This window comes from Coenobita brevimanus, chromosome 20 (assembly GCF_032717465.1).
Source record: "Coenobita brevimanus isolate Jiangsu-jjx chromosome 20, ASM3271746v2, whole genome shotgun sequence".
NCBI lineage: Eukaryota > Metazoa > Arthropoda > Malacostraca > Decapoda > Coenobitidae > Coenobita > Coenobita brevimanus.
The window spans coordinates 4,883,762-4,897,287 of NC_136973.1; the positions used below are offsets into that span (position 1 = coordinate 4,883,762).

General features: G+C 43.4%; 1 non-coding gene across 1 annotated transcript; it reads right to left on the reverse strand.

Annotated features, from left to right (window-relative positions):
* Positions 1–12,974: 12,974 nt before the first annotated feature.
* LOC145391998 (5S ribosomal RNA) lies at positions 12,975–13,093 on the reverse strand. The gene has a single exon (XR_013895939.1). It is a non-coding gene; the product is annotated as a 5S ribosomal RNA (ribosomal RNA).
* Positions 13,094–13,526: the final 433 nt, after the last annotated feature.

Genomic DNA, 13,526 nt, shown 5'->3' on the forward strand with positions numbered 1-13,526 from the left:
AAGTTAAGAGCGTGGGGAGGGGAGGGGTGGGGGAAAAGAGGGATGAGGGGGAGGGGAGGGATGGGGGAAGATAGGGAAGAGGGGGAGGAATGGGAGAGGAGTGAGGTGGGAATGCATGGAGCGAGGTTGGGAGACGGGATGGTGTGCAAGTGAGGAATAGGGTGGGAATGTATGGAAAGAGGGTGGAAGTGGAATGGGGTGGGAATGGATGCACGGAGGAGGGAGGATGGGGGGAGGAGATGAGTGCGGTGTGAGTGGAAGGAAAAGGGAAATGGGATGGGATGGGGAGATGGGGAAGAGTACAGTAGAGTGGGATTGGAAGGCTGGAGGAGAGGGAGGGGAAAGAGAGGAGTGGGGTGGATAAAAGGGGGTGGGTTGGAGGGGAGAGGTGGAGGAGAAAGGGAGCCTGGGAGGAGGGGGGGAGGCAGTACTATCCATCATCCTCATGTTGACTACGATTCTCATTTCTCTGTCAGAATCTTTGCAGTTTCGTCGATAATTTTGGGAAATCTATGTCGTACTGAGAAATACTAAAATAGAATCATTACTTTGTGGGATTGTGTGGGAGGTTAACCCTTTGAATGCCCAGGGATTCTTACTTCTGTTAAAAAAAAAGAATTATCAGAAGTTAATATCAAGGAAAATACGAAAAGACAGTATCAAGAAAATAATGAAAGGACGTCATTGTAGTGGAAAAAATATTCATCTCATTCAGGGGTCTTTTTTTAGTGACGTTGGAGATCGTTACACCTGTTAATAAGCGATTTATTTTGTACATTACACCTCATTATCCTCGCGTATATTGTTGATGCAAAATAGTTCAGTATTAAAACGATGTAAAATACAAGAGAATGTTTAGGTGTAATACGTGAATGAATCGCAAAAGAAAAGGTGTTACGAAGCCGCCTCCCGCATCACAGACCGGAAATTGGAACAAGGATATATTTTCAAGTTGTTCAGGTATATTATAGTCTCCCTTACATTATTTTCTCTTCCTTCTTCCTTTTTTCCTTTCTCCCTTCCCTTCCTTCCTTCCCCTCCCCCATCTTTCCCTCCTTCCTTCCTTCCCTTCCCTCCTTCCTTCCTTCCCTTCCCCCACCCTTCCCTCCTTCCTTCCTTCCCTTCCCCCACCCTTCCCTCCTTCCTTCCTTCCCTTCCCCCACCCTTCCCTCCTTCCTTCCTTCTCTTCCCCCACCCTTCCCTCCTTCCTTCCTTCCTTCCCAATTTTCTTCGTTTCTTATCCATCCTTCCATATTTTTCTTACCTTTCTCTTTCATTCCTCGTTCATTCCTCTTTCTCTTTCTTCACTCCTTTTTTCCTCCGTCCCTCCTTCCCTCCCTCCTTCTTTTCCACATCCTGCCCTTACTATCTTCTCACCCTCCTTCCCCTTTCCTTGATTATTTTCTCCCTTCTCCCTCTTCCTCCCTCATTCTTTATCCTGATTCCTCGTCTTTTATTAAGTCTTCCCTTCTTACTTATTTCACATCATAAATAAGAAATAAATTGCTTAAAATCAGTTGGTGAGAAAAATATATTAAAGGTTGACGTACACCACAGAGAGAGAGAGAGAGAGAGAGAGAGAGAGAGAGAGAGAGAGAGAGAGAGAGAGAGGAGCTGGTGGGAAGGGAGAGAGACAAAGTAGAAGGGGTAGAAGGAAAATGAGATAGATACGTGCAGAGAGGGGGGGGGGGAAGAGAGAGAGAGAGAGAAAGAGACCAGACCAGACTAGAAGTAGATCCGAGAAGATTCTTAAAGGTATACTCAACTATTTCTCCTTGTTTTTCACCTCCATCGAGAAAATGAAGTGTCATGTCGCGCTGACGTGAAAGAAGGCTTTGTTCTTCATCTGTCAGGCGTCAGCAGGAAGAAAGAGTGAAGAGACAGGACAGAAAAGTGCAAGTAAGAGTGAAAGTGAGTAAGATGTTATGTTTGTGGGAGTGGGAGAAGTTTGGTGATGTTGGTGGTGGTGGTAGTGGTAGCGATAAGATAGTAATGGTGGTGACGGTGGTGATGATGACGATGATGATGATGATGATGATGATGATGATTGTGTGGTGGTGGTAGTGATGGTGATCAAATTGATGATGATGATGATGATGGGCGTGGTGGTGGTGGTGGTGGTGGTGGTGGTGGTGGCGGAGGTGTTAAGTTGATGGTGATGACAGTAGTGGTGGTAGTGATAAAGTTGATGATAATGATGATGGGCGTGGTGGTGGTGGTAGTAGTAGGTAGAATATGGGGCTAGTCATGAAGAAGTGCTATGGAAAGGATGTAGAGCCGGAGTATTGTCCCTTTCCTCCATTTAAATACATGGAATAAGCTGCCAAAGGACGAAAATCTGCAACACTATATTAACTCTAAAATATGACGATAGTCACGAAGAAGTGCAATGGAAAGGATGTAGAGCCGTAGTATTGTCCTTTTCCGCCTTTTAGATACATGAAATAAGTTGCAAAAGGACGAAAATCTGGGCCAGGTTAGAGTGACAAGAGTATAGCGTATCCAGTAAACTTATTAGTGTGGAGGTGAGACTGCATCCAGATAAATCAGCAGGTAAAGGTTAATTTGGTTATTTGACTACCAAAAGAGGTCACGCTTCTCATATTATTGCTGGATTATGTATGACCTCGTTAACAGCAGAGAGAGAGAGAGTGAAAGGTAGGTAGACAGGTAAATATAAACAGAGATTATGTAGGTAAATATGAAGATAGAGAAATAGATAGAGAGGGATAAGAGATAGAGATAAGTAAGAGAGAGTAAGGTTGGTAGATAGATATGAACATAGTACGTAGGTAAATATGTAGATAGATAAAGAGCAAGTGAAGAGAGAAATGAGAGAGAGATATTTAGATAGACGTACAGAAATAGATGACATGTAGGTAGGTGGGGAGAGAGAGAGAGAGAGGCATGACAGGTAACTCAAGCTTCCTTACCTAATTAGCCAAACCTGCTTTACACCTGAGAGTATTAAGGTGAGAAGTGTGTCCTTAATTTCTCTCTCTCTCTCTCTCTCTCTCTCTCTCTCTCTCTCTCTCTCTCTCTCTCTCTCTCTCTCTCTCTCTCTCTCTCTCCTTCCACTGCCTACCTTGTCTTCCATCTTCAGTCCCATAATTTCCTTCTTTCCATTCTGTATTACCGTTACTTTATGCATACTATGATATTTTTCCTCCTAAAATCTTTCTGTCTACTATACCTCCATTTTTTCTTCCTTTCTTTTCATTTTCCCTATTCTTTCCCTGTCATCCATCACACCAGTCCTTTTGTTTCTCCTTCCACCTGCATCTGTTTTCTTCTTTCTCTTTTCCTCTCCTCCTCCTTTCTCTTCCATTCTTTTCTTTCCATTGTCCTATCTTTTCTCTGACTTCCATCTTTCCACCTCCTATTTTTTCCTTTTTCCCCCCTCCTCATATCTCTTTCTCCCCTTCCTTTCTGTCTCTTATTTTCTTCCATGACTCCACTCCCTTTTCTTTCTCTCCCCACCCCCATCCCATTTCTCTTCTCTCTTTTCTTCCTCCTCCCCTTTTCTCGCTCTCATCCCTCTCTCTTACGGCATATAAAACAACTATAGGATTAAAAATAGGGCAGAAAAAAGGGGTAGGAAAAATGACCCCCTGTTTTATTTTCAAAAGGTAGGAGAAAAAAAAAAAAAAGAAATAGCGAAAACAGAAAATAAAGAAAATGGAAAAATAAGTAAAATAAAAATTGAAAAAGTAGAAAAAATAGAAATATAGAAAACAGAGAAAATATAAAAAATAGAAAAATCGGGAAAAACAAAATAGAACAAATAGAGAAAATAGAAAAAAAAAAAGTAGAAAAGATAGAAAACAATAAAAAGTAGAAAAAATCGAAAAATAGAAAAAAGCAAAAAATTAAAAAAAAGAAAAAGTAGAGAAAATCGAAAAATAGAAAAAAGCAAAAAATTAAAAAAAGAAAAAGTAGAGAAAATCGAAAAAATAGAAAAAAAATAGAAAATAAGATAAAAAGAGGCGGGAAAAATGACCCTTTGTTTAACGTCCAAAAGGTAAAAGTGAAAAATAAAAGTTCTGAAACAACCGAAGTAATTAGGCTTGGGAAAAACAATGTGCTTTTTTTTTTACGTGTACGTGAGAGAGGGGCCCCAGCAACATTAATAATAACAAGAACAGCTGCAGCAACAACACAAGAAGCAGTAGTGACAAAACAAGCACATCACCAGGAAGAAATTGAAACAAAAAACAAAACAAAAAGCAAGAATATTAAGTGAGAGGGAGGCAACAACAGCAGCAGCAGCAACAACAATAAACAAAAGCAGCAGTAGTGAGAAAACAAACACATCACCAGGAAGACAATAAAACAAACAAAAACACTGGAATAATACATGATACAGGGACCACAACAACAATAATAACAACAAAAAAGGCAGTAGTGAGAAAAAGACAGCACTACGAAGACAATAAAGAAAAAAAGCAGGAAAAACAGAAAAAGCTTAACATAACAGCAGTACAGCAAAAAAATCAAGTAACAGATCAACAAGGACAGTAACAACAGCAACAACAGGAAGTGATATAAGAACAGCAGTGGCGGTAAGAAAACAAACATGAAGAACGACAACAGTAAGAAGATGAAGAAGAACAACAAGAACAAGAACAAGAAGGAGGAGGAGAAGAGGAAGAAGAAAGAAGGAAAAAAAGAAAAATGACAGGAACAAAAAGGAGGAGGAGGAGAAAGAGAGGAAGAAGAAGAAGAAGAAGAAGAAGAAGAAAAATAAGAACAGGAACAAAAACAAGAACAAATAGGAGAAAAAAAAGGAGGAGGAGGAGGAGAAGAAGAAGAATGAGAAGGAAAATAACAATCAATAATAACAGCAAGATTCTGCCTGGTAATTCTTGTGATAAGTTTGCGAAAGATGAGGAAACGTCGCCCCGTCTGTTGTTTTCTGAAGGTGTAAGAAAATTCCCCTGAGAGAGAGAGAGAGAGTGTGTGTGTGTGTGTGTGTGTTTACGTGTTAGTGTGCGTTTCATGTGTACGTGTCTGTGTGCGTATTTGTGTGTGTGTGTGTGTGTGTTTGTATATGTGCATGTCTGTCTGTGTGTCTACGTGTTGGTGTGCGTTTCATGTGCACGTGTCTGTGTGCGTATTTTGTCTGTGTACGTTTGTGTGTAAGCAGGGTGGTGGTGTAGGTATTGTTCCAGGACCACACAACCTCTTGCCTGGTCCCCGGATCGACACCCAGCTTTTGTGTTCCGAGGGGGGGAGGGGGAGGGGAGGGGAGAGAGGAAAAAAGGTAGGAGGGCATGGAGGAAGGGGGGAGATGAGACGAGGGAGGAGCAGGGAAGATGAATGGAGAGAGAGAGAGAGAGAGAGAGAGAAAGACGAATGTAAAAAGAGAGAGGGAAGGAGGGAGAAAAAAGGGAAGAAGGCAAAAAAAAGTGAAGATTGGAGTAAAGGAGAAAAAATGTTGAAGATATTGTTTGGAGAGAGAGAGAGAGAGAGAGAGAGAGAGGATGAATAATGAAATAGGACTGAGCAGGAAGAGCTGGGAATAATAGATTAATACTTTATAAATACCATTGGAGAGAAGACAAATATAAGGGAAAGAATTTGTGAAAGATGATGAAGAGAGGAGGAGAGAAGAAGGAGGAGGAGGAGGAGAAGGATGAGGTGGAGGAGGAGGAGGAGGAGGAGGAGATTAGTGATACTGTTTGTGATAATGATGAGGAGGAGGAGGAAAAGATGGATGAGGAGGAGGAGAAGAAGAAATTAAATAAGGAGATCAGTGATATTATTTGTGATGATGATGATGATGATGAGGAGGAGGAGGAACAGGACTCTAGTGATTATATTGATGTTGGTGATGATGGTGGTGGTAAGGGTGGTGAGGGTGATGATGATGATGATGATAAAATGGAAGAGGAGGAAGAAGAGGAATTTAAGGAAGAAAAAAGAGGAAAAAGAATAGGAGGAGGCGTGGAGATGTGGAGGGAAATGTGATACCAGATGGAGGAGTGGCAGGAGGCAGGACGTGAGGCGTGGAGGAAAGAGGAAGAGAGGAGGAGGAAGAATGAGGAGGGAGAGAGGAGAAGGAGGAAGTGGAGGAGATGGAGAGAAAGAGGAGGTGAAGAGTTGTGGAGAGGAAGAGGGAAAACAAAGGAGGATGGAGAGAGGTATGGAGAGGAAGAGGAGAAGGAGGAGGAGGGAAACAGAAGAGAGGAGTTGGAAGAGAGAGGTGAGAAGGGAAGAGGTGGAGAGAAGAGAGGAGGGGAAATAAAGAGGAGGGAGAAGGGTGTGGAGAGAAGAGAGGAGGGGGAATAAAGAGGAGGGAGAAGGGTGTGGAGAGGAAGAGGAGAAGGAAAGAGGAGTGACAGGGGTTTGGAGAGGAGGAGGAGAAAGGTGAGAGAAGAGAGGTGAGGACAGAAAGAGGAGAGAGGGAGGTGTTGAGGGAAGAGGAAGAGAAATGAGAGAGGAGGGAGATAGGTGAGGAGAGGAGGAGGAGGAAGAAGAAGGAATAAGAAGGAGGAGAGAGGAACAGAAGAGAGAGGAGCTGAAAAAAGAATGGATAGGGAACTGAAACGAAAAGAGGAGAGAGAGAGGAAAGTGAGAGTAATGGAGAAGGAAAAAGAAGGAAAAGAGGTGTGGAAGGCGGAGGAGAAAAATGAAGAGGTAATGAAGAAAAGAGGAGGGACAAAGCGCAGTGGGGAAAGAGAGGCGAGGGAGAGATTAGAGAGGAGTGGAGGAAGAAGAAAGAAGGAGAAAGCAAAAAGAAGAGAAAAGAGGAAGAGAGGGAGAGCAAGGAAAAGCTAAGGTGTAATGAGTGATGGAAGTGACAGAGAGAGAGAGAAACATAATCTCCTACCATTCTCCTACTCACCCACTCTCCTTGCCTTTCGTGTTTCTCTCTCTCTCTCTCTCTCTCTCTCTCTCACTTGCTCAATTCCACTAATGCATCGGTTGGCACTCGTCTTCACAACTGTTCTGCAAATATTGTGTTGTGTGGGGAGGGGAGGAGGAGGGAGGCAAGGAGGGGAAGGGGGAGGGGGAGGTAAGGAGGAAGGAGGTAAGAACATATGCCTTATACCTGATACTGACACCTCCTCCTGATGTTTCCTTGCTCTTATTCTCCTAACACTTCTCCCTCATATCCACTCCATGATTATACTCTCTCTCTCTCTCTCTCTCTCTCTCTCTCTCATATACTCATTTCCCCTCATACTTTCCACTCAGTACCGCATTCTCGTCCCTGTTTGCTTCTCCAAATACTAATAAAACTCATCCTTCCCCCTCTCATACCTCATACTCATTTTCGTAAAGACTGTGTGCTTTTTCTAATCCTCATCACACTCCTCTCCACCTCATACTTCATACTCTCTCTCCTCATACCTAATACTCAGTTCTGTCATACTTGGCACCCAGTACTGCCTTTTCGTCCTGTGTGTGTGTGTGAGAGAGAGAGAGAGAGAGAGAGAGAGAATAATGTGTGTGCGTGCGTGTGCGTGTGTGCTCCTCCAAACACCAAACTCCAAGTGCCATAAAGGGGCCTCATTCGTGTACTATTATTCTCGGAAAAATGCTGAACAGAATTATCACGAAAGGGCAGAAGCAAGAAGGTCGAGGGAGCGTGTTGGAAACTTGTGCGTGTACGGTGATGGACATGCACGCCAGCTCTTTGAAATTGAGAGAGAGAGAGAGAGAGAGAGAGTCATGGTCGGTAGTCTCTTTCTTTTGTGGTGCGTCGAACTAATGAAGCAAATTTTGAACCCACTTTGTTATTTTATTTAATATTATTATTATTATTATTATTATTAGTTGTAATAGTAGTAGTAGTTGTAATGTAGCAAGATCACTCTACCAGTTGTCCAGGTTCAAGGCGAAGGAACTAATGAGTTTTATTGTACAGTGGAAGTCAATAATTTCTGAAGTTAAGGGTCGTAAAACAGTGAAGCAGGGGTCACACCTTCATGATCATCAGTGATTCATAGAGCAAGATGTTTTTTGTCGTTGCTCAGGTTCGTTATAGTGGAATAATTAATAGTCACTGCAACATGGAGGTCGATAATTTTTTGAGGCAGCAGTTCTGGACCAAAATAATAATAATAATAATAATAATAATAATAATAAAATAATAAAGCAAGTTCGAACCAGGTGGAATGTAGTTAGATCAGCAAGGCGTTTCTACCTTTTGGACACAGCTTAGATACAAAGGAATACCTTAGCCTAACACTGTGGTCAGGGGCAGTTGGTTCATTACAGTCTCAATGCCGTGTCGAATCCTCAATCAGTCTTCCCAACCTCTCCAAGTTAATCCAAAGCCCAAGACATGCCAGGCGACTATTAACCGTGCTGTACAGTTACGCTTACTTATTATACCGTTTCGTTTGATGTGTGAAAGGGTCGTCCTAAACTAACCTGCAATAATCAAGCAGGATGGAGTCTGGCTTCGGTGGTACGGAGCCTCGGACATGCGAAGCAACTATCAACCCCAACCTACTGAGGACGTACCCATCATGAGCAAAAGTTACCCGACAATCCCCTGCCAGTAATTTCCTCTGTCTTTCTTATCTGTCAATCCCCTGCCAACATTGAATCCTGCCTTCCATGCTTCTTACTCCCCTGCCAGTATTTTTCCCTGCTTTTCTTACGTCCCAATCCCCTGCCAGTATTTTCCCCTGCCCTTCCTTCTTCTCAGTCCGCTCCCAACATTGTGTCCTTCCTCCCTTGCTTCTCTGTCCCTTGCCAACATTGTGAGCTGCGTTCCGTATTTCTCAGTCTTGTAATGTTGAAGATTGTTGTTCGTTCTTGTACTCTTTTGTTATGTGCTTCAAATTGCAATCACATAAAAGTAACTTGTGTAATACCTTCCACTCCAGTATCCTTCCACCTCTACTCATTTATTGTCACTTTCTCTTTCACCCTCTCTCTCTCTCTCTCTCTCTCTCTCTCTCTCTCTCTCTCTCTCTCTCTCTCTCTCTCTCACACACACACACACACACACACACACACACACACACACACACTTCCATCGTCACAGTCAACAGGGAAACGTCGGGATTTTTTTGGTCGTGATAATATTTTGTACCAGAGTAATATCAGATTTAATTCAGCTGAGGAGAGAGTCGTCGGCGTGAAGAGGTTGTGTCAAAAATTAAAAGATCAAACTCCTTTATTATGAGTACGTCGCTTATTTATTATCCGTGCTATCACCAGGTAATCTTATTTACCTGTGGAGAGGCCTTTGTCAGGAGGGAAGATTAGTGGAGAGTATTGGTAACCCGTTTTTCCTGCGACAGAATAGAGTTAAACGAAAATTCTGGGAGTAGCGAGAATAAGGTAGAAAATATGGCCTCTTAATTAAGGACTTTAAAATAATGTTGAAGAATTTGTAGGCTAATCTCATCATATCAGAACTCTTAAGTACACACCCAGGTTTCTGAATACTTGTCGTGGCGTGTAGGACTTTCGCGCTTGATGGTGTACGTGTGAGCATTTACTCTGTTATTTTTTATGGCACTTAACTTAATCATTGTTTACCTATTTAACTTCTCAGTTTCCCCTGCTCTCTAATATTCCTAAGCTGGGAGAGGCTAGATATGTTTCCCTACCTCTTCTCACATTCCTCTCTAATATTCCTCAGCTGGGAGAGGCTTGATATGCCTCTCTACCTCTTGTCACTTGCCTCTACGCTCTCCTGTACGTTCTAATATTCCAAAGCTGAGAGAGGCTTGCTATGTTTCTCTGCTTATGGATATTACTGTGATAAGAAGCGTTAGGGAGGAAAGAGGTAGAACATTCCCTAAATATGACGCAGATGCAGAAGTAGACGCAATGGATAAATACCCAGCCTTTTTACTTTGAGCAATTTGCCTAGTAGTTCACGTCTTCTAACTCTCCTTTGCTAGCTAATGTTGCTGTGCTGAGAGAGACTTGGTATATTTCTCTGCCCATAGATAGTCTCTTTGATATGATGCTTCAGGAGAGAGAGAGAGAGAGAGAGACTAGGTATGTTTCTTCGCCCATAGACAATTCTCTTTGATGTGCGTGAGGAAGGAAAGTGACTGAACATACCCTCAAAGCGAAATCAACACAGAGGAATAGAAAACGAACTTCTTCCCTGACTCCACGTATGTACAGTCGGCTTTAGAGTTGTAGACACGACAGCACCCCCGCCCCTCTTCCTCTCTAGGGTTATTATCTGCCATTTGCGAGAAGTAAGAGAGCGCGGCACGTCACTTACTCTGTTATTATCCGCTTGGTGTATTCACTTTCCGTGTAGTTTTAAAAGTGGCGCGTTTTAGTGTGGTGATTGAGGTGGGTTTTGCTCCCCCCCCCCCACCAGTTACTAATTCTCTGTTATTACTTGCCTCCCCCTTTGACTTTCATCCACCTGTCTCCCTTACTCTCGCTTTCTTTCCGTCACCTCCTCCTATTTCTTTCTCTACTGTCGAATCATTACTCTCTTTCCTCCACTTTTCCAAGCCCCATACCCTTTCCTCCCCCACTTCCCCATCCCCTTCGCCCTCCCCCACTTCCCCCTCCCCTTCTTCCTCCCCCAGAGTCTTACTCCTATTCTTCCTCTCCCTCCCACTCTCCTACCTTTGTCCTCTCTTCCTCTTCGCTTTCCTCTCCCATTCCTACCCCTGCCTCCTTACTTCCACCCCCTTACCATCTTTCCTCACTCCCCCCTTCACCCTTACTCATTCCTCTCCCCAGCTTTTTATTCCTTGTACTCAATCCCTTGTATCCCCCTCATTTCTCTCCCTTACCTCCACCCCATCCTCCCTCTCCATTCCCCTCTCCTACTCCCTCTTCTTTTCCACCCTCCCCCTTTCCTTACCCCCTTCATTCTCCTTATCCTTTCCCCCTTCCTCTCCCTCTCCATTCCCCCTTACTTTCCCTATTCTTTCCCATTCCGTCCCCTTATCCTTTTCCCCACCCTCTCCCCCTCTTTTCACCCACCTCCCTTTCCTTTCCACCTCCTTCTCCCTCTTTCCCTCTCCTTTCCCCCTTCTCTTCCCTCTCCCATCCCCCCTGTGTGTCCCTCGTCTTCCCCCTCCCTCCCTCTCCACCCTTTTCTCCCTCCCTACCCACTATCTTCCCTCCCTTTCCTTTCCCTCTCCACCCTCCTCCCTTCCCACCCCCTTCACTCCCTTCTCCATCCCTCTGCACTCTTCCCCTTTCCTTTCCCACCCTCTTCCTCTCCACTCCCTCCCCTTCCCTTTCCACCCCCTCCTCCTCAACTCCCTCCCCCTCCCTCTCTTCACCCCCTGGCATGCTGGAAGTGAAGTGAGTTGGCGTAGAGTGGTAGTGCCAGTGCCGTGCTGTTGTGTGGAGTGCCAGGTGCCATAACTACCCCAGCGGCTCTAGTGTAATGCCTTAGGTTGGTGTTTCGTTCTTGTGGTCAGAGTGAACGATTTTTTTTTTTTTTTAATGCGAGAAAGAAGGAACCAAAGGCCAGAAGCCCTTAAGATTCTTCCCTCCACGAAAAACAAGAGATAACAGAGAGCCAAATTCAAGATCCGTTCATTTCGAAGTCCCAGGACACACTGCGTTTGAAAGACTGGAGGCTCCTTTATTTTAACTTGTCCTAAAATTGCCATCTCTCCATCCGCAAATGCTCAGTCGTACAGTAGATTATAACTAGAATATGATGCTAGTCACGAAGAAGTGCAAAGGAAAGGATGAATTATACCCCGTTTTACTCTAACTTGACCTAAAATTGCCGTCTCTCAATCCGCAAATGCCCAGCTGTAACAGAAGGTAATAACTTGAATATGATACTAGTCACGAAGAAGTGTTAAGGAAAGGATGGAGAGGCGTAGTATTTTCTTTGTCACCAAAGAGTTCCGTGAAATTAACCTCAATAAGACGAAACCTTGGGCCAAGTATAGTAAAACTATAATAATAATGATAATAATAATAATAATAGTAGTAGTAGTAATAGTAGAAGTAGTAGTAGTAGTAGTAGTAGTAATCATTAGAAGTAGTAGTAGTAATCATCATCATCATCATCATCATCATCATCATCATCACCATCATCATCATCATTATGGAAGTGGTGTGACGAGTGATATATAGCGACTGTTTTAAAGGCTATTTTGATTAAACTAAAGGATCAGAGATATAAACCCACATAGCCTACACTTGAAAGCACAGGCATATTAACGCAAAACAGGCATACTTAACGCAAAACACACGTACGCAAAACACACTCATACTTACGCAAAACACGCGCATACTTACGCAAAACACACGCATACTTACGTAAAACACACATACTTTCGCAAAACACACTCATATTTACGCAAAACACACGCATACTTACGCAAGACACCCCTAAGCACAATACACATACTGGCACTTATGCAAGACACGCGCATACTTACGCAAAATACACACATTCGTACGCAAAACACACGCAAACTTACGCAAAACACACACATACTGTACACAATACGCACAGATGCACAACTCGCACACATACACAAAACGCACACATACTCACCCACACACAGTATATTTATGATTTGTTTATATCACCTTTCATCTTCATCTTATCACAATATCTATCCATCTGTTTATCTGTCATCTTATCAGTATATCTATCTATTTGTTTATCTATCTATCAGTCACTCTTCTCCATGGTCTCCCCGTCACTCTCCAATCTGACCTAAAAATTATATGTCTTCAGTCAACAATGTAATCAATCACTTGTTGATCGCTAGGACCCCTCTGTCTATCCATGCATCTATCAGTCAACCTTTCAATATCCTCCTGGCTTGGGTAGGTGTCGGCAAGCATCATCCACTCACATGCTGTAGTGCAACGTTCAGGTGACTCTACAGTGATTTCTTATATCTGTCCTTCTGTCTATGTATTTTCATTCATTCATTGCCAGACGCCATGTATCCCAAACGGGGTGGCCAAGGGCTTAGAGTTAATTGTTTTATAGGGAGGGGCACTAATCCTCCACCAACTCCACTTGACACGTAGGGAGAACGTTATGCCAACAGCATCTGGTGTTCCCAGGCGGTCACCCATCCAAGTACTAACCAGACCCAACGTTGCTTAACTTCGCTGATCGGACGGGAAGCGGTGTACTCAACGTGGTATGACCGTGGTGTCTATGTATTGCAGTATGTAATTTTTAGTGATTAAACATAGAGCTAAACTGCTGATGTACTGAGGAATAAATGATGTGAAAGTACAGTGCTCCATGTACAGTGCTTCGATGGTGTACAGTACTACGGTGTAATACAGAAGGCTTGTATTTGAGGTGGGATCAGGGGGGGTAGTGGTGGTCTAGTTGGATCCGTAATTGACTCGCATCCGAGAGGTCCCGTGTTCGATTCCTGTGCTGGCCGTGAGATTTTTAAGGCAGGGACTTCTGCCTCAAGCTGTTCGTTACCTGTACTGAAAATAGAGACCTGTATCTTCAATCGTCGGTTGTGTAACGAAACGCGGGGAATACGTGGGTGTGTTCCTTGTTAATAATGAGGGTTGAGTGGATAAAAGAAGGGGAGTAAGACCAAGTTAGAGAGAGAAAGAGAGAGAGA